This window comes from Mirounga angustirostris, unplaced genomic scaffold (assembly GCF_029215605.1).
Source record: "Mirounga angustirostris isolate CCGP_5_RB_7025 unplaced genomic scaffold, mMirAng1.0.hap1 SCAF_6, whole genome shotgun sequence".
In the NCBI taxonomy this organism is placed as follows: Eukaryota; Metazoa; Chordata; class Mammalia; order Carnivora; family Phocidae; genus Mirounga; species Mirounga angustirostris.
Genome location: NW_026991714.1, coordinates 100,015,289 through 100,041,376, shown reverse-complemented (window position 1 = coordinate 100,041,376; position 26,088 = coordinate 100,015,289). Strand labels below are relative to the sequence as shown.

The 26,088-nt window shown below is 56.2% G+C and overlaps 1 protein-coding gene across 12 annotated transcripts in view; it reads right to left on the bottom strand.

The window, feature by feature from the left end:
- Positions 1–25,695, bottom strand: part of PALD1 (phosphatase domain containing paladin 1) — an 88,971-nt gene extending 63,276 nt beyond the window's left edge. For 3 of the 12 annotated variants that reach the window (XM_064594754.1, XM_064594753.1, XM_064594762.1), the window contains exon 1: positions 7,650–7,930. The gene's annotated coding sequence lies outside the window, so the exon portion shown is untranslated. Of the gene's footprint in view, positions 1–7,649; positions 7,936–8,040; positions 8,160–25,378 lie in introns of those variants that run through there. The other 9 variants (XM_064594755.1, XM_064594757.1, XM_064594758.1 and 6 more) reach the window with 8 other exon arrangements.
- Between the last annotated feature and the right edge of the window lie 393 nt (positions 25,696–26,088).

Sequence of the window (26,088 nt, the reverse complement as noted above, 5' to 3'; positions counted from 1 at the left end):
TGCAAACCTGAGCCCAGGAGTCCCTCTTCCCCAGAAGACCACAGACATCCCCACCCCCCACCCGCACACCCAAGGTAGGGTTCCTGTCGTCTCGACAAGGTGCAATTTCACTGCAACAGGAAGGGAGGCCTCAAGGCCTTTGGTCGTCCAACAAATCACTCTCTCCTTAGGCCTATCCCTTCCCGCAACATGTCATGGAGCCTGGAAGAGGTAGCCCCTGCAGCCAGCTGCCAGTGGGAGGCGGGAGTGACAGAGGCAGGAACGCTAGCCCACCCCGAGGACAGTCTGATCTCTTGTGTTCCAATGCCTCCCTCCTCCAGAAATCTGATCTGAATGGCCCACCTCCAGGAAGCCTTCATTCTGTCTCCCCAAAGCCTGGCTGAGCCCCAGCTCAGAGCCAGGGGGAGAGGGACACCTGCCCGTGTAGCCCAGGCCCCCATCTCTGGGCCCGCCGATCCCAGGGAAGGGACACGGAGTTCCAATGGCAGTGCTGGGACCCTCCCCAAGACCAACGGCTAATAAGTGAGAAAGCAGCCCCAGGCACGGCCCCAGTGTGACTGACATCCCGAAATCAAAACTACACAAATTCACACGGAGGCACAGAAGAAACAACCAAGGGATACTCAGCAAACTGCGGACGGCGTTATCTCTGGCGAAGACAGGATTTGGGGCATGGCGGGGGTTGCACTTACTCTCTCTGTACGAAGCTACTACTTGATTCTTTCATAAAGATAATTACTTTATATTCTTTTTTAAAGATTTTATTTATTTATTTGAGAGAGAGAGAGAGAATGAGAGACAGAGAGCATGAGAGGGAGGAGGGTCAGAGGGAGAAGCAGACTCCCTGCCAAGCAGGGAGCCCGATGCGGGACTCGATCCCGGGACTCCAGGATCATGACCTGAGCCGAAGGCAGTCGCTTAACCAACTGAGCCACCCAGGCGCCCAACTTTATATTCTTTTTTAATTGTCGGCACTGGGCAGGCATCCCCTGGGAATCTAAGAAACAGTCCTCCCACACCCTGGAATACTACTCTGCAGTCAAAAAGGAAGGCACAGGCCATACATCCAGAACATGGGCGCATCTCAATGCCACGTGGAGCAGAGAAGCCAGACAGGAGACTACCTATGATGTGAGTCCATTTATGTGACAACCTAAGAAAAACAAACCCAGAGGGACAGAAAGGACCTAAGTGGGTTGGGTGCCAGGGGTGGGAGTGGTGACTGGCTGCACCAGAGCTCGAGGAAGACTTCCAGACGGTGAAGTGCTCTCAGACTTGAGGGAGGTGGTGGCTGCAGGTCCCTGGCAGTTACCAGCACTCACAGCTGTGCACTTAGAATGCACAAATTTTATGGTACATATACCTCCATAAAACTTTTTTAGGGGCACCTGGTGGCTCAGTCGGCTAAGCATCTGCCTTCAGCTGCCTTCTGGGATGGAGTCCCACATCAGGCTCTCTGCTCTGCGGGGAGTCTGTTTCTCCCTCTCCCTCTGCCCCTCCCCACATGCGCTCGCTCTCTCTCTCTCTCAAATAAATAAATAAAATCTTTAAAAAAAATTTTTTTTTTTAAGTAAGGCAGAGGTGGGAACAGGAATTAGCTGCCCCAGTGGGTTTGGGTTTTCCTTTGGGGTGATGAATGTTTTGGAACTTGACAGAAGCAGTGGTCAAACGACATTGTGAATGTACAGGCCACTGAAATGTACACTTGAAAATAATTGATTTTATGTCAAATGAATATCACCTCAATAAAAAAAAAAGTTTTGGTTTTTTTTAGGGAGGGAGGGAAAAAATTATGCCCATTTTGCAGATGGGAAATTGGGCTCCAAGGCAGCAGTGAAATGCCAGTCCAGGGCTTATCCACCTCAGGCCCGGTTCAGGGCCCAGTAGAGAGACCTGCACTGCACCTCCCTCAAGGGTTCTGCACCTTGGGCACCCCATCTCTAGGGAGGGCCCTTCTCTCTGAAGAATCTGGAAACCAGAGCTTCCCAACAGGCCTTGGAGTGAGCCAGCAGAGCAGCCCCTGCAGGAGACCTCCAAAGTCCATGAGGCTCCATCCAAAGGCAGGGCTGACGTGGGGGCAGGGATTGTGCACCCACCGAACAGGTGGTCAAACTGAGGCTGAAGAACTGCTGGGCCAGGATGTGGATGGGAAGGGAGCCACCATCAGATCCAGCCTGGAGGAGGTCTTCAAGGCCCTGCCAACCAGGGCCCTGGGGCTCTGATGGAGGGCTGCCCTCGAGAGTTAAGAGGTCAGCACCCACTTCAGGCACTCTAGGAGGAAGGACTCAATAACTACAGGGCAGCAAACTCTGTGACCAGCAGGAGAGAGTTAACTTCGTCATGGGGTCTACAGTTCCCGGAAAAGGAAAAGGAAAAGAAAAGAGGAGGGAAACTCCCCTCTGTGCTTTCTAAACATCCAACAATCTTCAAAACATCCAAGCATCCCTGTCCTACGCTCTGGGGAAGGCCTGGACAGAGGCCGCACAGCCTGCAGGCAGGCAGGCCCTGGGGCTCAGCAGGCAGCAGAGGCTCGCAAGGCCAAGGTCATCTGAGGGCACCCACCTCTCTCCTCCTGCATGGGGCCAACCCAGTCTCTTGGCAGTGGGTCCGTCTCTCATGGGAGAGGGCGGGAGGCCGAGCAGTGGACCCACAGCGCTCCCAGCACCACACCCTCCCTCCTGGAATTTCTAAAAGCCCTAGCTCCCTGGGAGCCCAAAGGGTCAGCATGACACACCCAGTTCCCAGATGCTCCCTGCTGCCTGCCTTGGGCATGCAGGTTACCCCAGATGCCCTGTGTCTCTCTCATCAGAGTACCCCAGCCAAGAAGGGACACCCTTCAGAGCTAAAGCCAGTCCGCATGTCAGTTACAGGAAATATATAAAACACTTCCCAAGGTCCCAGAATTCCACCGTTAGACATTCACTCCTTAGGAAAAGCTAAGGAGTTTTCAAAGGCTTCAGTTCATTCCCAAGATGGGGGACCTATTAAAGCATGGGTATCTTAACTAAGAGCAAAAATAGGCATGTTCCTGGGGCAGGAGCAGTCTGGAGCCCCATCTCAAAAACAAGGGCCCCTAGGGAGGGTTGACAGGCATTTCTAAGAGGCAGAAGGGTCTCTGGAGAATGAGGGGACAGCAAATGTGACTCCTAAAAGGGAAGTGAGAGGTGCAGAATTCTGGTGGGCCTCCAGCTTGTGTCCTGAGGGAACCCAGGGCTGCCTCTGAGCCCAGAGTGGGAGGAACAGAAGGTCCCAGCATGCAAGGGCTTTCTTGACAGGGCGAGATGCTAAGTGTGGGTCCCCTCCCCAAGTGCATGGATCTGCTCGTGTTCCTAAACACACCAAGCTGTCACCCCTCTGCACGGGCTGCTCTTTCTGCTTGGGAAGCCTTCCCTCACCTTTGGAAATTCTTGTCCATCCTTCAAAGCCCACCTGATGCATCACCCTACCCCCCAGGCAGGCCATTCCCTCCCTCCAACTCCCATCACAGCTAGCGCAGACCCCGGGAAGGTGCCAGTCGGGTATGGTACAATGTATGTATGTGCCTCTGTCACCCAGCAGGGACTCGGTCTCACTCACCTTTGGTCCCCTGCCCCTCATACTGAACCCAGGGCCAGGAACCCCAATCGAGAGGCATGCGCACTGGTGCCTTCGGACCATGAGGCACGGTGCAAGCAGCCTGGCCTCACACACCTCTCCCTCTGTGGAGAAAGCATTCATCACGGTAATCACAGAAGCATCTGATGTTTACTGAGCACTTACTATGAGCCGCATGTGACCCAGGGGCTCTCCAGGCACCACCTCCTTTCATGGTTGCGACATCCCTCTAAGGGATTTCCTATCATTAACCCTGCGCTACACTAGGAAATCAGGCACAGAGAGGAAAAGTGAGCTGCCCAGGGGCGCACAGCTAATGAGAGTAGGACCCGAAACTCAGACCCTGGTGGTACGGTTCCCGAACCAGTGTTCTTAGCCGCTACAGATCCACTGGCGGGTAGGAAGATGGTCAGGGAGCAGGTGACAAGCTCTGCATAGAAGAGGAACTCAGAGATTTGAATGGCCAGTTCTTCCCAAGCCTTCTCTTTCCCCAGGTCCCAGCCAAAGACCCAAGAAGAGCAACAGAGCCTCTTCCCAGACTGAGGCTGCTTGCAGGCCCACTCCTGTGCTGAGTGCCGGCTCTACAAAACGTCAAAGGGCCGGCAAGCACCTTGGCCCATACCAGGGAGGCACCCGGCTGCCCGCTGGGACGCAGAGCCATGATCTGGGGCTATTCTTAGCAAACCACTGGCTCCCCTCCCAGAGGCCTGGCAGGCAGCAGGCCCAAGCCTCCATACGCCCTGCCTGCCATTTCCTGACCCTGCATGTGGAGATCCCACGGGATTATGGAGTGGCTGGTGGGCAAGGGTTGAGGACAAAGCCCTCCAGCTTTCTAGTGAGAGGTGCGTGCCTGCCCCGCTTGCCTGGCCAGGCCCCTGGCTGCAGCTCTGGGGGGTCCTGGCCACAGGGGAAGGCTCGTCATCAAAGCTGCAGAGACAGTACTCACTCTGTACCATACCCTGGGCCACATGCCTTCCGCTGATTTTCTCCCATTTAACCCTCAAAACACCCTCAGGGGCTGGGGGTGACTGGCCCCATTTTAAAGATGAGGAGTTTTCTGCTAAAGGTAAATTAATTCAGACGTTAAGTAATTTGCCCAGGGTCGTGCAGTGGGTTAGTGTCAAACTGTGTCTAGACTCTGGGCTGGCTCCCAATCTCCAGGTTGGGCAGAACCGAAGTGATGACAGCCAGAACTGGGGGCCCCCTTCCCTGGCCAAGCCCAGAGTTTAGGGGAGGGGGCACCTGAGGGCAATAGTCTCATCAAAGACACCCCCCCCCCCCACGCATGTCTGCCTTTTCTCTTCCCTAAGAATGGTCTCTTCCTGAGGCCCCTGGCTCTTCCTGAGGCACCTGGCTGGCTCAGTCGGTACAGCCCGTGACTCTTGATCTCAGGGTCATGAGTTTGAGCCCCATGTTGGGTGTAGAAATTACTATTAAAAAAAAAATAAACTTTAAAAAAAAAAAGAATGGTCCCTTCCCTGCCAGAGACCCTCAGGCTTGGGCTCAAAAGGAGAGTCCCCAGCCAGGTTCCTTCCCTACCCAGGCCACACAGCCTCACTTCAGGAAACTTCTGGAAACCCAAGGAAGATGAGACTTAAAGGTTCAAGGAGCCCCTGCTGGTGCTTAGGGCATGCACCCAGCCCTGTAACTTAGGGAGTAGGGAGGTCAAATGAGTCTCAGAGTAAAAGAGAGAATACTAAGCCTTTTGGGAGCTTCAAACCCCAGTGGGGACCTAGAAACAAAGCCACACCACAGATCACCTGCACCACCACCACCCTAAATGGGACAATTTCCTGCTACCGCGCAGAGTCACAAGGATAACTTAGTGCACACCTCAGACTCCATCTTGGAACCCACCTCTGTCCATGTCCTGGCCTTCCTGTCAGGCGACTCAGCAGGCCCACAGCCAACTCCACGGCTGCCTGGTACTCGAGCTACTTCCTTGTGACTCCACACCTCCTGTCTGTGAATGGCAGCTCACATCCATGCTCGTCATCCATATGCCTGCCCTTTACACATCTGCCTCTTGCGTGGGGAGGCTCGAGTCCCCGTGAAGGCGTAATCTGCTTATATAGAGTCTGTGGCCCACGTGTGGTCCACGCTTATGTGTCCACGCTGTCTGCCCCTTCACACATCTGTTCCCCTGGGTTGCGTGCCCACCTCTGTCACCTTCCTGTGCCTGTCTTCATTCACATCTGCATCCAGTTCCTGTCTCTGCCCACACGGCTGCAGACCCAAGCATGCACACATCTCTGTGCACACCTGTGGCCGGGTGACCCTGTGTGTGCCAACTGCTTGGAGGCGGGTGGGTGTATTCACACGAGTGCTCACAATGCCAGCCACGGGCCGTGGGGTGAGCTCAGCACACCCTCTCCCAGAATAGCGCCCAAGGCCATGAGCACAATGCTGCCTCCACAAAGTGTTCCAGAAAAGCAGAAACCTGCCAGGGACGATGGGGGAGGGGGCAGAGCCCCCAGACATAGCAGAACCTCAGAGTGAGGTCAGTGCTGCCCCGGGACCACCCACATCAAGCCAACCCTGTCCTACCCTCCCCCCGCCACCTCCATCACGCCACCTTCAATACCTGATGGCCGGCAAAGGAGAGAGCGCCTGTCTGTGCTCACAGGAAACCCTGGCTCAGGGCCTCCAGCCTTCCAACCTCATCCCCAGCCCCTGGCAATAGAGGCTCTTCAGAAATGAAATGAAGACTTCCTCCCTGCTGGCCTCTGAACCTCCCATAACGTTGGATCTAGACCTCAAACCTCAGAGGCCCCAGGAAAGCTGGGAGAGTCCCGTGCTTGGCCTGACTCCAAAAACCAAATGGGTTTCTTCAGAAATCTACCAGCAGGAAAAAAACCCGAGAGTGGGGCTGGGGGCGCATACAAGCAAGAGAATCTCCTGAATCCTCCTGCGGCTCCCGGTCCATGGAGGTGGAGAGGTCCTCACTAGGAGCAGGATAACAGGGAGGGGAGGGGTATGGTGCTGGAACATTTTAAATAGATTTAAACATATGCATATGATTGCCTGAGAATGGGATTCCAGCCCCCCCAGCGATGGCAGCCTACATCACTCATTTAGCAATTAATCACGTGGAGCCTCTTGGCATTTCCACTATTATTAGTCCGGGACTGGTATGGGAAGCCTGTATCAACAGACTTTCTGTATATTTGTCTTGCATTCCCCATAGGGCTGAGCCACCTGAGGACAGCACCCCCCGAGTCCTCCCACACTCCCATCCTCCCCAGCAGAGCCGGGGGCGTGACATTTAAGAGGTGCCCAGTCACCGGGTCCAGCTGCTCTGCACAGAAGCCAAGGAGTTGGTGCCTAGACCTTTGGTTGGGAGAGTAAAAAATCCCAGAAGCTTCCTGAAGCCAGGACACTTTCTTCCATCTCTGACTCCCCAAGAGATAAGAACAGGTTCCAATCATCCTGGCCACTTTAGAGGCAGGTGCAGCGGCTCTCCCACACCCCACTCTGCTTTCTGACAAGTCACTGACTCTTCAGGAAAAAACTCTGAAGATGAAAAGGGACTCTCCCAGGAGACCCAAGCCTGCAGAGGGACAGAGCCAGAGGGGCTCAGAATCAAAGCTTGAGCCCACTGGGACCTCATAACTCCAACCAGTCCCATGGGCCTCAAGCCCGTTAAAGATGAGCCCAGGGACCCCATGTGTGGATCATGAGATGGCTTCCCTCCTCCCAACTGCTCAGTGAGCCTGGCTCCGGGGGCCCCGCCCCGGGCCTAGCCCCGAAGAGTGGAGGTGCCGCCAGCCCACGTTTACCCCAGTGCGAGGGAAACCTTGGGGGAGGAGACAGCCCAGCACCCGGCAAACGACTCAATAACCGCCCACTCTTTATTGAGGTCCCGCTTCTCTCCCAGGCACCAATACCGTGCAGGTTTGGATGGGAGCCCAGAACCTCTCCTCTCCCGGAGCCCAGGAGGCGTGCACAGCCGGGGATGGGGAGTGGGTGGTCTCAGCCGCCCCGGGCAAGGGGGTGCCCAGGGGACTCCGGAGCTGCCCTCCCATCGCCAGCTCCGGGTCCGGACGCGTCGATACCTGCCAGCCCGCGGCTCCGGGGGGCATCCGCGCTCCTGCGGCTGGCGCGCTGCGCCCGGACTGCGGGCGCCGAGTCAGGCAGCGGCTGGGCGCGCCCCGCGCGGGCTCCGGCTCGCTCCTCCCCACTTCCCCAGCCCATCCGTGGGCAGAGGCGGCTCCGGAGGCGGGCAGGCCGGGCGCAACCAGCCGAGGCCAGGAGAACCGCAGCCCGCGCTCGTCGGTGGTGGAAGATGTGCGCCCCAGCCCCAGCGCGCAGCTCGGCGCCCCGCGCCCCCCACGCCGAGGGGCGGACCCGGGCGGGCCGCCAATCACCGCGCCCGCCCCTGGCCCGCCTGAGCCCCCGCCCCAACCGCCGAGGGGGCGGGGGGCTCGGATTTAAAGAGACACTCACCCCAGCCGCGTCCGGATTGGCATCCCAGAGCCGCGACTCCGGGGCGGAGAGGGAAAGCCTGGCCCCACCTTCTCCGGCCCCGCTTCCTCCCTCTGCCCGCCCACCCTCCGCCGGGAGGAAAAGTTTGGGGCGGGGGAGACTGCCTGAGAAGCCAATTCCTCTTCCCTTGTCATTAGCTCGGCTCCTTCTGGAAGATGCCCAAACCCTCCATCCAGCCTGGCTGGAGAAAGAAGCCAATGCTCTCGGCGCCACACCCCCTCCCAGACTCCGGCTTCCCGGGAGATCCGCGGGCCAGGGCTTCCTTCGCCCCTCTCTGCTTTTTTAAAGCCCGGCCGTGCCTCGGCGGGACCCAGAGGAGCATCGGAGCCTGAATAAATGCTTCAGTGTGCTGTGCAACCTGAGCTGGGCGATTGCCCTGTCTGGGCCTCAGCCACTCCAGTGTCCACGGGCACAGAGCCGACTGTCCGCTCAGTCCTGGGCTCCTCCCAAGCCCTGGACGCCCCTCAGCCCTGAGGCTTAAAGGGAAGCGCGAGGCAGAAACTTCGGAAGGGGAGGGGACCCTCTGCCCCCATCCCCTGAGTGCCGGCGGTGACACGCCCAATCCCCGCCCCTTGGATGCCCGGCTCCCGGTCCCCACGCCCCGGCAGCCCACGCGGGCCGGTGGCTCGCACGCCCCCGCCGGCGCCCACGTGCCTTCACTCTCTCGCCGCCGCTTCCTCTCCGGGAGACTGGCTTTGTTGTGGTTAGCGAGTCACTTCCTCCCTCTCTCCACACTCGGGAAATCCTTCTTCCCACCTGTCACTACCTGTCTCGCCCCCACTCAGGGCTGGAGAGGGAGGTGGGGGAGCCGGATCTCCCCAGGAAGGAGGCAGCGCTGGCCAGAGGGCGACGGGCTGGAAGAGGGGCACGCATGCCCCCCCCCCACCCCCCGTCAGCCCTGGGAATAAATGAGGACAAAAGGAATGGTTGTCGTCTGTGGTTCTCTTATCAGGTCTCCAGCACCTAGGTTTCAAATGCTTCATTCACCTAGATGAGTTTATGAAAAAGTACTGTTATTACCCCTACTTTAGTGGGTGGGGAAACTGAGGCCCAGGGAAGACTTGCCTTCCGCTCCAGGCTTGCCTCTGCCCCACCCAAGATGTGCCAGAAGAAGGGCAGAGGAAGTCCAGGAGCCGCTGGGGAAGCACTCCTGACCGCCTTCAGAGTCCGGCAAAGCGAGACTCAGACTGGCTCGCAGTCTACGGGCTGTGTGGTGTGGGAAACGTGACATAAGCTCTCTGATCCCCAAGTTCCTCATCCATAAGCTGGTCTGTCCGCCTTCAAGGAGGTCTTGAAAAGCCAGAGAGCTGGGGTGCCTAATGCTTGGGGCTAGAACGCTGCCCATGGTAGGCTCCATCCTTGGGCGCCATTCCCTTCCTTCCTCCTCTTGCCACAACCCCATAATTCACCCCATCCCCTGCCAGATGCCCCACTGATGCCTCTGCCTGCCATCCTGAGGCTGCTGCATTCCTGGGTACTGCCCCCCTTGAGGCCGGGGGCTAAAGTAAGCGTGCGTGCCCCCGCGCTAGCATGAGCACGCACACACACACACATGCACACGCACACAAATACACACGTGTGCATACATGCTTCTCCCCCTCCCTCACTGTCCAGCAGATGCCGGGGGCTGTGTCTGCATCTATTCCTCTAAGACGGAGCTCCTGGAAGACAAAATTCTGACTCTGACCTGTCTTTTGGTCCCCAGAGCAGTACCAAACTCCTGCATTTGTAGTCACCATGCACACAGTAGGTGTTCTTGTTGAATCAAGCAGAAAAGCCTAGGGTAGAGGTGTCCCCAGGAGAGCCAGCAATCACAGCCCTTCTAGCTCCGACGCACAGCCCCAAGGCTCAGCTGGTAGACCCCAGAAGTAAAGGACTGGAGGCCTCAGGTGTTTCAGGGTCACCCCAGACACTCCATCTAGACCACAGTGCCCCGCCTCACCAGCCCACCCCCAGCTCCTGAAGTTCTGCCAAGTCCCTGCTGGTCTTGGGGCTAGGAGTACCCCCCAACCACAAGAAAGGCTCAGGACCAGATGTGCCCCACCCTGGGCCTGGGAGGGAAAGAGAGCTGAATACTGAGGGAGAGAAGAAGGAAGGGACACAGAGCGGCCCTAAGTATGACCAAGAGAAGACACTCTGCTCTCTCCCCGGCCCGAAGCAGGAGGGAAGAATCCCTTGTGCCAACTCTTTCAGCCCAAACTGCCCCAGAAGCTTCCTAAGAGATCTGGAAGCTCAGAGCAGAAGGCCAAAAGTCCCTAGAAAGGGATGAATGGTCCCAGAACAGGACTTCAAAAACCAGAAGGCTCCGGACCTACACCCACTCTTATGGCACCCCCACCAGCACTATGACCACCCCACATTCGACACGTACATATGGCACCCAAGACATCACGTCATCATCTAAAGGATGCCGGGGCCCCACGGATGGCCCTGTACAAATGTGTGCACTTGTGTGTGCATACATAGGTGCTTGTGTTCCTCATGTGTGAGCTCATGTTTGCAGGGGTGTGAATAAGGGTAGGCACGTGGGCCCAAGTGTCCAACGGGCGTGAAGTGGACACACAAGTGAGCATGTGTATACACGTGAATATGTGTCGCACACACACAAACCAACCTATCGCAGCCCAAAGCTACACAGAATAGCCAATAACCCCACTAGTCACACTTCCAGGATTGTCTGTGGCCTCCACAGCCCCCTCTGCCCAAGCAAGCCAGGTGCTGGTTCTCTTGGAAGAGAACTCCCACGTCCAGTCCCTGCCCAGAAACATAAGCTGCGGGAACCCCAGTTCCCTCATGGGAACACTAGAGCCAAGAATTATTTCCTTGACAGGCACAAATGACTCGCCGGAAAGCAGAGGAGCTGAGTTCAAACTAGCAAAGATGAGACTTGATGAAAGATGAGAAACAGGCCCTCCTGCTCTTCTCTGCTTCTTGCTCCCTGCCAAGCCCACCACAGGCCGTAGGAAGCTGGGCCCGAGACAAGGACAGAGTCAGAGCAGGGAGCCGACCTAGCCTTGCTCCCCAGGGCACTGCTTTGGTCGAGACCTGGGACCTACGTGGGCCCTCCAGGCTGAGTGGGTGTCTTGGAGTCTGCGGTCTTTCCCCTGAGCCAGGTAGCCTCTGAGCCTCAGGTGATCACAGCTGCTGTCTGAGTCCCAGCCTAGACCATTTCCCACCTGCCCTGGCTATCTGGGGTCCTGCTGCACCTGCCTGGCCTTCCAGGCCCACTGCCCCATCTCCAGGACCCAGCACCCCCCTTCTGTTCAAGCCCCTCCCATGTATGGCCCAGGCCTTATACAGACGCGGGCTCTGAGCAGGGCAGACTTGCCCTGGATCTAGCCTCCATAACGTTCCCTACCCTAAAAGCCCCCACATTTTTCGAGTCTCATTTTCCTCATTTGTAAAATGATGTGAGTGGTTCCTGCCTCCCAGGAGTGTCTGGAGGAATGAAGGGGTGCCTGGCACTCAGCCAGAGCTCACCGATGGCACCTCTTTCTAGCGTTCCTATTAGTGCCACCCGAGCTTGCACTCTGACCCAGCCCTGAACCTGCCAGGGCAGAGGGGTTCTTCAAGGCCGAGGTCACGTTCTACCTCCTCCAGGCAGTCTTCCCTGCTAACAGGATCTCTGTCTGCTCTGGATTCTTTCCCCCTCACCTCTGTGCAGGGCCCTAGACCTGAGCACCCTTACCTGGCATGGGACACATGTTCAATAATTGGCATCATACTTATCAGCAGGATCATTAATTTTATTGCTTATACTCTTCCACGTCTAGGTTCAAGAATAAGATCTACCATGACTGAAATTCACACATCGGATTCCAATTTTGGTGACTGAGACTCGAAGTAAGAAATACGTTTTACATTGGGACCACCAGCTACCCAGAGCCATGAAAATGTGTGTGTGCCACAACAAAATGCTTAGCCTTCTGTGTGTGATGCATTCTGATCCTTTCTAGTCTATCCTGTCCTGTTTCTTTTTGTTTTTGCCAATTGCGGTACACAAAACTGATTTTACCTATGACCTACAGTGTGAAAATGCTGTCCCCAAGGGCAGGGGGACCTCCCCTCCCTCCCCCCAGTACCACTCAGTGCCTAACTGAAGACTGCCCAGGATATATGAGAGGAGGGTCATTCTGTCTCCAGAACATTCCTCAGGAACAACAGAGAGAGTGCTCCATCAGAAGAAGAGAGAAAAGGGAGAAGAAATCCTGGTTCTTTCATTCAACAAATATTTCATTCATTTATTCATTCAGTCAGTTGCTCAATCAGTCAGTCAACAAACATTTACAGAGCTCCTTCTCTATGCTAAGCCCTGTTGTAGGCTCTGAGCAGGGAATGAGGCAAACAAGGTCCTGTTTTTATGGGGCTGACATTTTTGTTACAGCACAAGACCAGGACCCACGCATGTATTGACTTGTCCCTCCCCATTCTGCCCCCACCTCCCTACTCCCATCCTACTCACCAGAATTAGGCCTAGCTCAGTTTGAGCTGTCCTCTCTCTAAAAGCTAGGGCACTGAAGAGTTAAATTCCTTCTAGTGGGGCATCCCAGACCACCCAGGGCCAGATACCCACCCCCTGCTCCCACACCCAGAGGCCTTCACCACTCTACCCTGTGCTTTGAAGGGCTCCCAGCTGATCAGACCACGCCTGCCCAGGAACCTGGAAGCTGGATCCCAGCAAGACAGCAAGAGGGTGCAGATCTGAAACCAGCCCCAGCAAAATGCTGAAGGGCCCAGGTCGGTCCAGCTGGGGCAGGGACGCCCTGGAGGAGGACACTGTCCTTCGGGCTCTGCAGGGCCGTCAGACTGACAGTGAGGACCCTGTCTCAGGCATCTGAGCTCCGTGTGACCATGTTCTCTAAGTACCTACAATATGCCTGACCCTGGGCTCAGAGATAAGCAAGATCCCACCCTGCCCTAGGTGCTCACCAACCAGTGGGAGAGGCAGACAAGGGAACTGATCATTTCCCAGTGCGGTGTTTCGGCAGAGGGGCGGTGGGACCCAGGTGCTGGGGGAGCAGGGATGGGGGCACTCAGCATGACCTTCCAGGTCAGGATACAGTGGGTGCCCTGCCAGGGCCCTACCAACTCTAGCCACGTACAGGGATTCGTTCCAGTTTCGGCATCAGACAGATCTGAGTTTAAATTCAGTTTCTGCCACTTCTTAGCTGTGTGACCTCTGAGCCCCTCTGAGCCTCTGTTTCCACATTTATAAAATGGAAATAGTCACATCTACCTCGACAGGGCTTTTTAAAGCTCTTAAAAATGAGTTGTTGGAGAGGAAGCTCAATACATACTAGTTGTTATGGCTACTAACATCATCAGAAGGTTCCCTCCGAGGCCTTGTTCCTCTGCCTCCCTGTCTTCCCTCTTCTGCCTTCCTTAGCCAGCGTTTGCTTAGTGCCTCCCTAGAACATTCAGCGAATCCCCTGCCCTACTGCTATCAAGAGGGAGCTCTCAGTGGCCTTCTGCTGGGTCTCACTGCAGAATCCCAGGCCCTGGACACTGGGAATAATGAGGCAGGAGGTGGGGGGAGCTTGAGAGGGGGTCTGCCAAACCCTGTGGCAGGGAGATCATCCACTCCTGAATAAACAGGCTGTCACCCCTTCCCTCCCTCCCTCTCTCTCCTTTAAATAACCCAGATCTGTTGCCCAGTTGTCTCCAAGCAACATCACTCAGGCTCCCAAGGATGCCTCACTCTGACAGAGCCATTTATGAAGATGCTGTAGGGGAGGTGGGGGCAGGGCGGGGGTGAAGGGAGCTACAGAGGCCTGACACAGCATCTTCCCAGGACCTCCGAGTGGCAAGCTCCTGGGCCGACCCCTCAGTGGACCAGTGAGCAATGCTTGCTTACCAGATCCTTTCCAGGAGAGACGGAGGCCCCTAGACTTACAGGGAAGGTCCCCGGCTCCAAGCAGCTCGGGACACACAGGAGCCAGCCAAATGCCTTGAAAAGATCACTAGCCCTGGCTCAGTCTCCTGGACTCTAGTCTCAGTATTAACACTCACTAGCTGTGTCATCCCAGCCCAGTCACTCACCCTGTCTGAGCCTCAAAGAACCTTAGTGCTAGAAGACAGCTTTTTTTGGGAAGTGGCGGCAGGAAAGGGGCACTGTCACACCTCCCGACAACGTCTGTCCATATGACAACTACTGTACAGACTCTACTTCAGCAGCTGCACCCCCACGAGTTTCCCCTACATTTGTACACATGCACAGATTGACAACTGGACAAGGGTGCTCACACTTCATGGTGGTGAAAGATTGGGATCAAGCAAAATGTCTGTGGACAGACAGCTGATGGCTAGCTAAACTCTGCAGCATCCAGAAACAGGAAATACCACACCGATGTCTTAAAATACGAGGCAGATGTATGTGGGCTGATGGGAAAGGATGTCTAGAGCTGGGAGCAGCGTCCACACATGGACATGAACACGGACGATCAGGGCAGGGTTGTCCGTGACAATGCAGGGCCGGAGTCAGCATCAGGGCCCGTCTCCAGAGGAATGGGTAAGTCACATGGATTCCAACCATGGAATCTTGGGCAAGTTACACTCAACAGTCCAGGTGTACACACAGAAATGGGGAGCGAGCGTGAAAATGCAGTATTCTGGGATAAACTAAGAAACGGAGCTCGATTGGCCACATAATACCATGGATGGAAAGCAACAATGCTTATACACAGAACAATATCAGAGTGAGGATATGTACATTATGTGAAAACATTTGTCAAACTCCCATGGGTGCTTATGAGAAAAAGGAATAAGATGAAGGGAAAACAAAGAGAACAACACAAGAGAAAAGCCTCGTGCATATCAATGATGAGAAGGTGCTGTGGGTTCAGGAAAATCATTCACTCAACTCTGCAGAAGTTGGAGGGGAAGGAGGGAGGGGAGGCAATGGGAGGGAAACAGGGGAAGAAAGTACAGAACAGAATCTCTAATATTCTAACACTCGAGAAGCTATGCACACATGCACGCACACACAAACACACGCACTGACTGTCTCTGAAGGACAGGTAAGAAACCAGTAACTTTAGTTGCCTCCAGGAAATTGGGTGGCTGGGGCCTCGGACAGGAGGGATGCTTTTTGCTATACACCTTCCTGTGGATTTGAATTTTGTTCCACATAGATATGTTATCTATTTTAAAATAATTTTTAAAAGTGAGCTCATAGATTTGTATACCCACCCTCAGTGTCTACAGGCTACGGAAGATGCTGGGAAGGGGGCTCAGCCCTCGAAGGGGAAATGGGGCCCAAGGAAGGGCAACCGACTGGCCTTCCACTCACTATCCTTTTGTACAGTAGAATTTTTTACCCCGTGCATCTAGGACACGTTCTGATAACTAAGTCATTTTTAGTTTTTATTTTGAACATTTTATATACGCACCAAAACAGAGACGAGTACACTCGATTCTATGTACCCATCATCCGGATAGGACAACTATCACGATTTTGCCACCCCTGCTCCAACTCCTGTTGTCTCTTTTTCTCTTTTGCTTTTCTTGCTGGAGGATTTTAAGGCAACCCCTCGACATCACACCATTGCACCCCCACCTACATCAGGATACAATGGATGTAATAAAGGCAATTTACAGGAACAAAGCCTAAGGGGCGAGTCAGTGCACCCTGCGGGACATGGAAGGATTCCCTGTATGAAATTGCCAAAGGTAGTGGTCCCTGCCTCCACTTGACTGTTCCCAGAGACTGGGAACTCACTACCTGACCCAGTCTCCTTCTTTGTCTGTGATGGCCTAGAACTAGGCCTCTCAGAAAGGACAGACACCACCCCACTCTCCCTTTGCGGTCTTGGAGGCGCCCAGCAGTGGGCCTGGGCAGTTCAAAGCCACAGGGAAACAGGCCAGCTCATTAGAGGCTGTTCTTCTCCAAAACAAACTCGGAAGCATAATGGCACACCAAGCATATTCTCAGAAACCGGAGGCCCTTGAAGCTTGGCTGGCTTGGGGGGCCCGTTCAGGCACCCCCCGCAGGCCATCTGAGACAGGCATTCACTGTCCTGGCAGTCAGGGGTAAATCTCAGGCCAGGACTGGATAGTCGTTCCCCAGCCTGCCTGTGTGCCCATTTGAATCACCAGCGAGAAAGGTTCAGCCTCAGACCCTTAGGCTCCACTCCAGTCCTCCTACGCTAGGATCTCCAGGGCCGGAGACTGGGAGAACCCCCCTGGCTGGTTCTAAGGCTGTAGTCACGTCTGGTGTTTGGGGAACCACTGGGCCAATAATTCTGAGGCGTTCTTCCAGCTGCAATCGGCCATTCCAACTCTCAGCCACCTGCCCTTGTGCTAAGATTCCAGCCTCCCCCACCCATCAGCACCAATGCAACACTCCCACCTGCAGCTGATAGGGCGCCGGGTGGTGCCAAGTCCTCTTAAGAGTGTGCCGGCCAGGGCGCCTGGGTGGCTCAGTTGGCTAAGCGTCTGCCTTCGGCTCACGTCATGATCCCAGGGTCCTGGGATCGAGCCCTACCTCGGGCTCCCTGCTCCGTGGGGAGCCTGCTTCTCCCTCTGCCTCTGTCTCTCTCTCTGTCTCTCATGAATAAATAAATAAAATCTTTTTAAAAAAGAAAGTCAATACCAGGGCGCCTGGGTGGCTCAGTCGGTTAAGCGTCCGCCTTCGGCTCAGGTCATGATCCTGGGGTCCTGGGATGGATCACATCGGGCTCCCTGCTCTGCGGGGAGCCTGCTTCTCCCTCTGCCTGTGCTCATGCTCTTGTTCTCTCTCTCTTGCTCTCTCTCAAACAGATAAATAAAATCTTAAAAAAAAAAAAAAAAAAGGTGCTGGCCAAGGCTCAGAGAAGCACATACAGCCCCTCCACCAAACCCAGGGTGCTTTCTGGAGCTAGACACAGCAGATTCAGAGATGGCATCTTGCTCCCTCCTCTGCACCGTCTTCCCTCCTACAGGGAAGGACAGACACTGAGCGTTCCCTCTGTGTCACAGTCCGTGCACATTAACTCACTGAAGGCTGCCTCCATCCCGATGAGGCAGGAATCATCCTGGTCTCCTTTAGCAGATGAGGAAACTGAGGCTCGGGGAGGTGAACTAACCTGCCCAGGGCACAGAGCTGGTAAGGGGCATAGAGGGGATTCTCACCAGGCAGCCTGACTTCAGAGCTCACCCTTCTCCATCCACAACACTTGGCAGCCCCCACACTCCAGCAATCTGAGACAGACATCTGAGGTCCCCTCTGGCCTGCCACCCAGAGTGAAGGTGCCACTTTATACTGGATGTCAGTAATAACCCCTGGAAGGCAGACCGCAAGGCAAAGTTAGCCATGCCAGAGGCTTACTGGGGGAATGCAGGTGAAAGACTGGGTGGAGAGGCAGGGGTAGGAGGGAGAGTATTCAGAGTGCCCTGCAGGCCTGACACCTGTGGGGGGTGGGGGGCAGGGTGCTGCAGGAAGGAGGGTGGGAAGGAAGAGCCCAAGACCTGGCACAGGCCTGAATGCATTGCGGCCAGGCCGAGGGGGTGGCCAAAGCAAAGGCTACCCAGTAAAGCAGTCCTGCTTCTGCTTCTGGCAAGCGTGGCCCAGCTAATGTGTCAGCTGGGCTCGGCCACGTTCTGGGAGCAGCCCTGGGCGGATGGTAGCCTACGTGTGAAGGCAGCAGTGGACCCTGAAGGGGTGGCCACCGGGGGCAGCCAGGTCTCTGGAAGGGAGCTCGGAGTGCCCCTCCACAAGGCCGCCACCCCCAGCGGGACCCATGGGTCGTGGCTCGCCTGTCCCAGCACCAGGCAGTGGGCTCCCAGAGGGCAGGGAACGTGCCCCGTTCATGTCTGTATGCCAGCCCGGGCCATGGCATGTACGAGCAGCTTCCTGAATTCATGTGTAACTGGCCAGGCCTCCCTGGCAACCACTGCAGGGAGGCGGCTCCCTCGGTGAGAGGCAGTGTCGGCAGAGAAAACAAGGAGTACTTACCATATGCCAAGATTGGGGCCAAGATCTATGGGTTTTTTTGGGTTACAAAGGGCTTTCTCGAATGTACCATGTCGGTTATTCTCAGCCACACTGGGATGTAGCCACTACTCCCACCCCCCAAAGCAATGAGGCTCAGATGGTGACATCACTCATCTGAGGATGGCTCTCCTGAGGCCAAAACCTGCCAGGCTCTGTCCACGATAGCAGGTCCACAAGAGGCCCTGGGCAGGGGCTCCTCCTGGGACAAAGACAGAGAACTCCACACTTGAGACCTGAAGGAAGCTTCCTTCAAAACCATGCCTGGTGCCCCTCACCCAGCCTTGTTCCCAGCAAGACAGTCAGGCAAACCCCCTAGCTCAGCGGAAAACCAAGGGGCCCTGCCCAGACAGGTCGGGTGTTCAAGGCCCTGACCAGGCCTCCGGAGACCCAAGGCCCTAACCCAGCTCCTGCCTCACCACGTCCACACTGGGCAAGTCAAGGGACTTCTCTGGCCTCATCTGTCAAATGGACTCAATAACTCTTGTCTTACACAGAAACACAAGGTACTCACCTCACATCCCATCTGTGGTGGGTAGGGGGACATCTGGTGGCAGGTGACAAACTCAGACAACTCTGAACTCTGTCAGAATGAGCCCCGTGGTTCCCCTTCCATGGAACATCAGGGCTGAAGGATCCCTGGTGAGGATTTAATGGAACCCCACCACCTCATCCAAGAATGCTCCCCACAATTACCCCTGTCCTTCACGGGGTGCTTTCTAAGTGCTCCACACTGTGTTAAACTTCATATCCACAACCTCATTCCTCACTTTTTGAAAAGTATATCCCATTACTATTCCTATTTTATGAAGAAACAGAGGCACAGAGAGGTTGAGGAACTCACCCAATGGCCCCCAGCCCTTTCTGACTCCAGAGCCCTGTGTCCAGCCAGTAAACTGCCACCCGACTGTAATCCTCCCAGGGACAGGGAGTGAGGTCCCAAGGGAGTCTTCCCTGCCGAACTGTGACTGGCATGAGGACGTTTTTCGTCTTTTTCCTAACATGAATCTGACACCCCCTTCCCAGACACTCCCCTCAGTCCTCAGAGGGTCCAGTTCCCCCCACCCTGTGGGAGCACCAGATCACATTTCACTAAGTACCTCTTTCTTTCAAATATTTGAGAAATACCCATCTCATACTCCAACCCCAGATGTCTTCAGCTGTTAACACCCCCAGGGCTTTCAAAGCTGGTGGGAACCTCCAGAACCAGGAGAAACCTTAATTATATTGTACCTCCAGACTCCCCCAGGAGGCTCCTTCCCAAGGGGGTTAAGAAGAGAATGAAGCCCTTCTTTCTCTCACCACTCAGCACGCCTCCTACCCCCCAGGAAGCTGGTCTCCTGGCTCTGACCTCACACCTAGCTGACATCTGACATTTAGAAACCTCTAGACAAATCTTGTGGGGCCACCAGCCACCTCCCAGCCTGTGCGGGTGCAGTGCTGAACTGTTGCTGGCACAAGGCAGTGAAGGGGTTAAAACGCCCTCTGTGCCTGTAGGGGGAGAGAGGGAGCAGCTAGGATGGGGGCAGGAAGGAAATGAAGAGCCCAGTGCAGGAGTCAGGAAAACCCCAGCAGGGTCTTGAAGCTGAGCATGCTGAGTGTTCCACTCAGGGGCCCTGGTTGCCCCACAAATCCCTTTGTTCCACCCTCTCTCACTTCCTCTTGGCTTCCCCCACATCACTCAGGGAAGGCCACCTCCCGCCTCCCCTCGGAAAACCACTGTTCCAAAAGCCTCTGCTCCTCAGTGTTTAATGGGTAGAGAGTTCCACTGGGGGATAATGAGAAATCTGGAGATGGATGGTGGTGATGATTGCACAACGAAGATGTACTTGCTGTCACTGTACCGTATACTTAAAAGTGGTTAAAATGATCAATGTTAGATCATGTGTATTTTACCACAACTTTTTAGAAAGGACAACCCATGGAATGGAGATGATAGTCAGCCACACCCACACCAAATGCCTCCCCAAGGTCTCAAGGTCCAGCTCTGAGGAAGGAAGACTAGGGTGCGGGAGGGGAAGACCCCGCACAGCCCCAGGGGGGTGGCCCTAAAGTCCCAAAGCCCCCTCTCCCCTCCCTTCTCCCTGGTGGCAGCCCTGGAGCACGGGGTCCCTATCAGCAGACCCCCACTCCCAACCCCAGCTGAGAATCCTGGGAGCAACTCAAACATCCATCGAGAGGAGAGTAGATAAACAAACTGTGGTGTCCTCTCATAATGGAATACCCCCAGCAACTAAAATGAATGAACTACCCATACAATATCCTGGGCGAATCCCACAGACTCCAGGAGTGAGAGAAGCCAGGTAGAGATGAGAAGGTGGCAGAAGATGTCCTCCACCAAACTGAAGTCCTAGGACAGGCCACCCTAGCCTGTGACGGTCGAGGTCAGAGAGTGGTCACCCCTGGGTGAGGGGCGACACTGCCTGGGGTGGGGGGGCCTGAGGGAACCTTCTGGGGTGCTGAGCATGTTCCACGTGTTGCTCCAGGTAGGGGTTACAGGGACGCACACATCCTGATGTGAAAGCCCAGCAGCTTGGGACTGTGTTGTCTTCCTCAGCCCCTTCACCCACTGAGTTCCAGCCTAACTTGCTTGAGTTCTTCCAACGGGCCAACCACAGGACCTCCTCAGGGCCTTTGCGCTGGCTGATCCCTCTTCCTAGAATGCTCTTCCTCCAGGCCTTCCTTCCTTCTGCTTAGACCTTTGCTCAAGTGTGGCCTCCTTGGAGTGGCCTTCCCTGCCACCCCACCTGAAGCCACCAGCTCATTCCCTCGCTGTTGCCAAGCCCTGGATAATCCCCGGCACGGCACCCATCACCACCGGCTGTTTATGTTCCCCCACCTCCGAGGCTGTCAGCTCCATGAGAGCAGAGACATGTCCATCTGGACTCAGATCTGGGCTCCACCCAGAGCAAAGGATGGTATATAGTAGTAGCCACTTAATAAGGCTTTGTGGGATGAACACGCCATCTCTAGAGCAGGTCAGATTATGTCTCGCAACGTGACTCTCTTCTAGGTGGTGAGAGGGAATTCATTTTTTTGTGTTTTCAGCCATCCCACAAACATGCCAGACAGGCCACTATGTGCTGGGCGCAACCCAGACTCCTGAGGGGTTCACCATGGAACAGAGGAGAAAGGCGCACACCAGACCTTTCTAGTAGAGTGTGAGGAATGGGCAAAAGGGGCATGTGCCCGGGGCTGGCTCAGCTTCCCAGTTCCCAGGGCAGGGAAGCTGGAGTGGGCTCCGGGTGTGGCCATGGCTGCCCAAGCCAGCGGGGTGGCTGGGCAGCAGGAGGGCCTGGGCTCTGGCAGGAAGCCAGCCCCTTCTAAAAAGCCAGAGAGCTCGGCCAAGGCCAGCCACTGTCCGCCCTGCAGGCCCCATCCCCGGCTGCCATGGCAACCTGTCCTGTCAAGCCAGTGGCACTGAGCACAGGGGGCACAGTGTCAGGAAGGTGACAGGGCATCTGCTGGGCTCCCCCATCCTGGCATGGGAGGCACCTGGGCCTGCCCGAGCTGCGGCTGGGAGCGCTGTATACTGTTCCCGTACCCTTCCCTGTGTGCACGTGCGAGGCTGCCCAGGGCCACCGTGGGCAATCTCTCCGGCACCTGCGGTTAGGGGCTCTGGCAGGGGGTAAAGAATTGTTCCATTGAGCTGTCCTTCACTGAGCATTCACTCCACACCAGGCACCATTCTAAATACTTTCCACGGATTTCCTCAGTCTGGTCTCACAATGACCCTATGAGGCAAGGGCTAGTCTCATTTTTCCAGAAAAGCAGCCACGGATTGGTTAACTCACTTGCCCCAAATCTCACAACAAGTAAGCAACAGAGCCTCCCAGGCAACTGAGCTCCAAAGCCTTCACACTGACCACCAGGAGGACGGCCTCTCCCCAGGGCCAAGTCACCTTGTTTCCCACTAGTCATTGGTTCTGGAGCTCTGCACTGTCGCCAAGGGGGAAATGGGGTTAGATCCAATCTCTGGTCTAAGCGGCCACTAGACCTCTGCAGGAGATGTGGGCCAAAATAACCATGATGTAATACTTAAAGATAAAGGGGGTTGGGTGCCTGGGTGGCTCAGTCGGTTGGGCACCCCGCTCTGGATTTCAGCGCAGGTCATGATCTCAGGGTTGTGAGATGCACTGATGTCGGGCTCCTCACTCAGCGGGGAGTCCGCTTGACATTCTCTCTCTCTCCCTCTGCCCCTCTCCCCCCACCGTCTCTCTCTCTCAAATAAATAAATCTTAAACACACACACGCACACACAACGAGGAGCCACAAGTCTCAAAGAAGTGCAGAGGGCGGGGCGCCTGGGTGGCTCAGTTGGTTAAGCGACTGCCTTCGGCTCAGGTCATGATCCTGGAGTCCCGGGATCGAGTCCTGCATCGGGCTCCCTGCTCGGCAGGGAGTCTGCTTCTCCCTCTGACCCTCCCCCCTCTCATGTGCTCTCTCTCTCATTCATTCTCTCTCTTTCAAATAAATAAATAAAATCTTTAAAAAAAAAAAAAAAAAGAAGAAGTGCAGAGGGCAAGCTGGCTCCCATACCTGCCTTTTGGATCTCCAGCAGCTGAGGGGCCCAGAGACCAGGTGAGCAGTCCCGGAATGGGAGGACCCATGGAGTTCTGTCCTGGGAGGCCACCTGCTGGCCAGATGGCAACAGGACAGCCTCGCCTCTCCTCTCCTTCACAACAGGGAGCTCCTGGGTGCCCACTGGGTGCTTAGCACCGTACCAAGCGTAGAGATGCAGAACAACACAGACAGTAAAGTCAACAGCCCTGGGGGTGCTTACAGCCTGGTAGCGGAGGCCGACAGAAACCAATAGCCCCACGAGTAAAGACTAAACTAGAGCTGACAATAAGTGCTCTGAAGGAAATATATGGGGTATTTGGAGGGAGTGTGTGTTGGGGGGGGTCGTCTTTGGACAGGGTGGTGGCGGGAGGCCTCCCTAGGGAAGTCATATTTAAGCAAAGACTTGAAGGCTGAAGAGGTGTCTGCCAGGCAGAGTGGGAGAAAAGGCATTCCAGGCAGACGGGACAGCAAGGACAAAGGCCCTGAGGTGGGAAGAAGCTCATCAAAGCCCAGGAACTGAGAGAAGGCTGGTGTAGCCACAGAGTGGCAAGGCCTGCGGGGGCGGGGGGAGGGGGGGCTTCAGGAGCTTGTATTTGATCCTAAAGGCGGTGGGAGGCTCTGAAGGGTCTTCATGAGTGAAGCACTCTAGTCCCATCTATAATAGCAGCTCCCAAGACGAGTGGATTATGGGGGGCGGAGGAGGAAGGCCAGCAAGAAGGCCACTGCAGTTGTCCAGGTGAGAGTTGATGGTAGCTGGGACCAGGGTGGTGACAGAGGAGATGGAGGGGAACAGACAGGTGCTAGAGAATGATTTTGGAAGCAAAATCAACGGGGCTGGTATTGGATTGGATGTTGGGGTGTTGAGGGAATCAGGGTTGAGTAACTGGGTCGAGGGAGGGGCTTGAGTGAAATGGGAACAGTGGGCAAGGAACATGACAGAGCTCAGTCCTAGATGGGGTGGGGGGGAGGGCTCAAGATGTCCCAAGGGAGCCCAGGGGAGATGCCCAGGTGGGTGGTGGATCAAGGGTCCCTGGCTCTGAGGAGTGGTCTGGGGTAGAGAAAGGCAGGGCACTGTGGGTATCAGGTGGGGTTCAAAGCCTCCAGGAGAAGCGAGTAGTGGGAGGTCAGGAGAGCCATCTGAGCAGAGTAGATGGGGTGGAGGGAAGTGAAGGACCAAGAGGCGGAACAGCCAGGGAGGTGGAAGGGAAGCTGGGTGGCACGAACCCCAAGGGGTAGGGAAGTGTCCCAACTGTGTCAAAGGCTGGTGTGAGGTCAAGCAGGGCTAGAATCAGTTTGGCAGCAGCGGCCTACAACCCCAGCATGGGGGGTGGGACAGCAGGAGGCACTCTCGGGGGTGAAGAGTGACCCTGGGAGGCAGGGATTGTGGGGAAGCAGAACCCATCAACAACTTGGCTGTGAGGAGAAGATGCAGCAGCTGGAAGGGAACTGGGGTGCATAGCTGTAAAGATGGGATGTCAGGGCACCGTGGTGGTGTGTGCTGATGGCATGAGGGGCAGGGAGGCAAATAGAGGACTTTGGACGGGCTGTAGGAGCCGGCAGCTTTCCAGAGCCTCTTGTGCTCCATCCCCTTTCTGCCTGGTTTCCCCCTGGTCAATGACCACCCCTTCCTCTGATGAGCAAAACCGAGCCCCACAGAGAGGTCCCAGGTCCCAGGAGGGCTCTGCCTAAGCTGGCTCTTTCCACAGCAGACAAAGGGGGTGGGTGATGGGGGAGGGGGCAGGCTGTTTGGAGTCCTGGGAAGCCAAGAATCATGGTGTGTCATGGGAGCTCCTTGACCAGGTCTGGGTGCCCTTCCCTCCCTGCCAGGCCTACACACACACACACACACACACACACACAGACCCGGACAGTGTGGCAGAGGACGGCAGACAGAGGAGGTACCAAGAGACATCACTTGTTGTGGGGCCTGAGACTCTCATACCGTTGGGGGAGGGAGTCATTAAAAGAAAATACAAAAGTACAAATACAAAATAGGGTGGGGGGCCTTGGAAGGGTCTGAAACTTACACTTCATTAGCTTCAGGGTAACTCCACCTGTGGTTGCCATGACCTCAAGCAAGTGACGGGACCTCTCAGTGCCCGCTCTGTAGAGCTGGGAGCACCAAAGGAGACAAGCGTGCGCAGTGTTTCCCACTGTCTGGCTCGGGGGCGGGTGCGCTGGTGTAGCCCGGGCTCCCCGGGGGCTGGAGGGTGTGGGGACAGCCCTGCTCTCAGTGAGCCCAGGGCCGGCAGCAACTCCTGGGGGCAGGACACACTGAGGAGGACAAAAGGCGGGTAGTGGTGCGTGTGTGACCCACCCCTCCTGTCGCACCCCCGTCCCAGAGCTAGCCTGGCACCTCCTGGGGGCTCTGCAGATGGCCCTGAACTATGACTTTATCCTCGGGCCCCCGGTTTACAGAGCAGGCACGTGCCACCCCTCCAGGGAGTGGCAGGAGAATTAGGCTATTGGACAGAGGCCCAGAGTGGGGATGGGGCAGGTAGGAGAGGGACGCATCCAGCCGCCCCCAGAGCCCTGACCACCCTGCTGCGCAGGCGGGGGCTCACCTCGGAGGGCCCCCGTTTGGCGGGGCTCGCGTCCAGGACCCCCTGGCGGTGGCGAGACCCGCAGGGCTGGGGAGATGCCCGCGGGGAGGCTCCAAGTCGTGGGCGCAGCGGACAGGACTGGGGTGACTCCACAGCGCCCTCAGGCCAGGGGGAGGGGGGGCTTGGGGAGGGGGCGCCCCCGCCCTCCCGGCCCCGGGACACTCACCGCCGCCTCGGGCCTCCTGTGCGCTCGCGCGCCGCAGCCGCTCAGCTCCCGTCCCGCCGGGTCCGCAGTCTCGGGGCGCCTGGGCTGGGCCAGCGCAGCGCGGGGCGCGCCAGGAGGACTGGGCACCGCCCCCTCACATCCCTTTCCGACCCTTCTCCACAAACAAGGACGCGAACCCGAGGCAGGCACACACGCTGAAGGGCACGGGTTGGACTCCTGGGCCAACCGATGCTCCTTTCCTCCACCTCGGCCACCTCCCTGTGACAGCACCCAACCTTCCTGGGGAACGCAGGCTCTCTGATAAGAAAAGTACCCTTTTGCGTTTCATTTATTAGCAGCTGCTGTGCACAGGGCACTGAGTGCAGGGGTCGAAAGGAGACTTCTGCTGCCTGGAAGCTCATAGTCCAAGAGGAGGTGGGTCATAGGGGGCATGATGTAAGGGCCCTGGAATCATGCCAAATGCAGAAACAGGCTCCCTGGGGCCATGTGCCCTGGCCAAGGTCACATGCTGGTGTGAATTGAGCTGAGAGGAGATCCTAGGTGTCCCAACTCCCTTCACCTCCCCCCAACATACTGCAAGTCTAATTGGTACTAATTTAAACCAATACCATCTCCCCCTCCTGGCTTCCCTGACCTGGGCCTGGAGGAGGGGTTTTCTTGGCTGGATGCCCCAGTGGGGCAGGGCCTGCCAGTTTCTATTACCAGTTCCT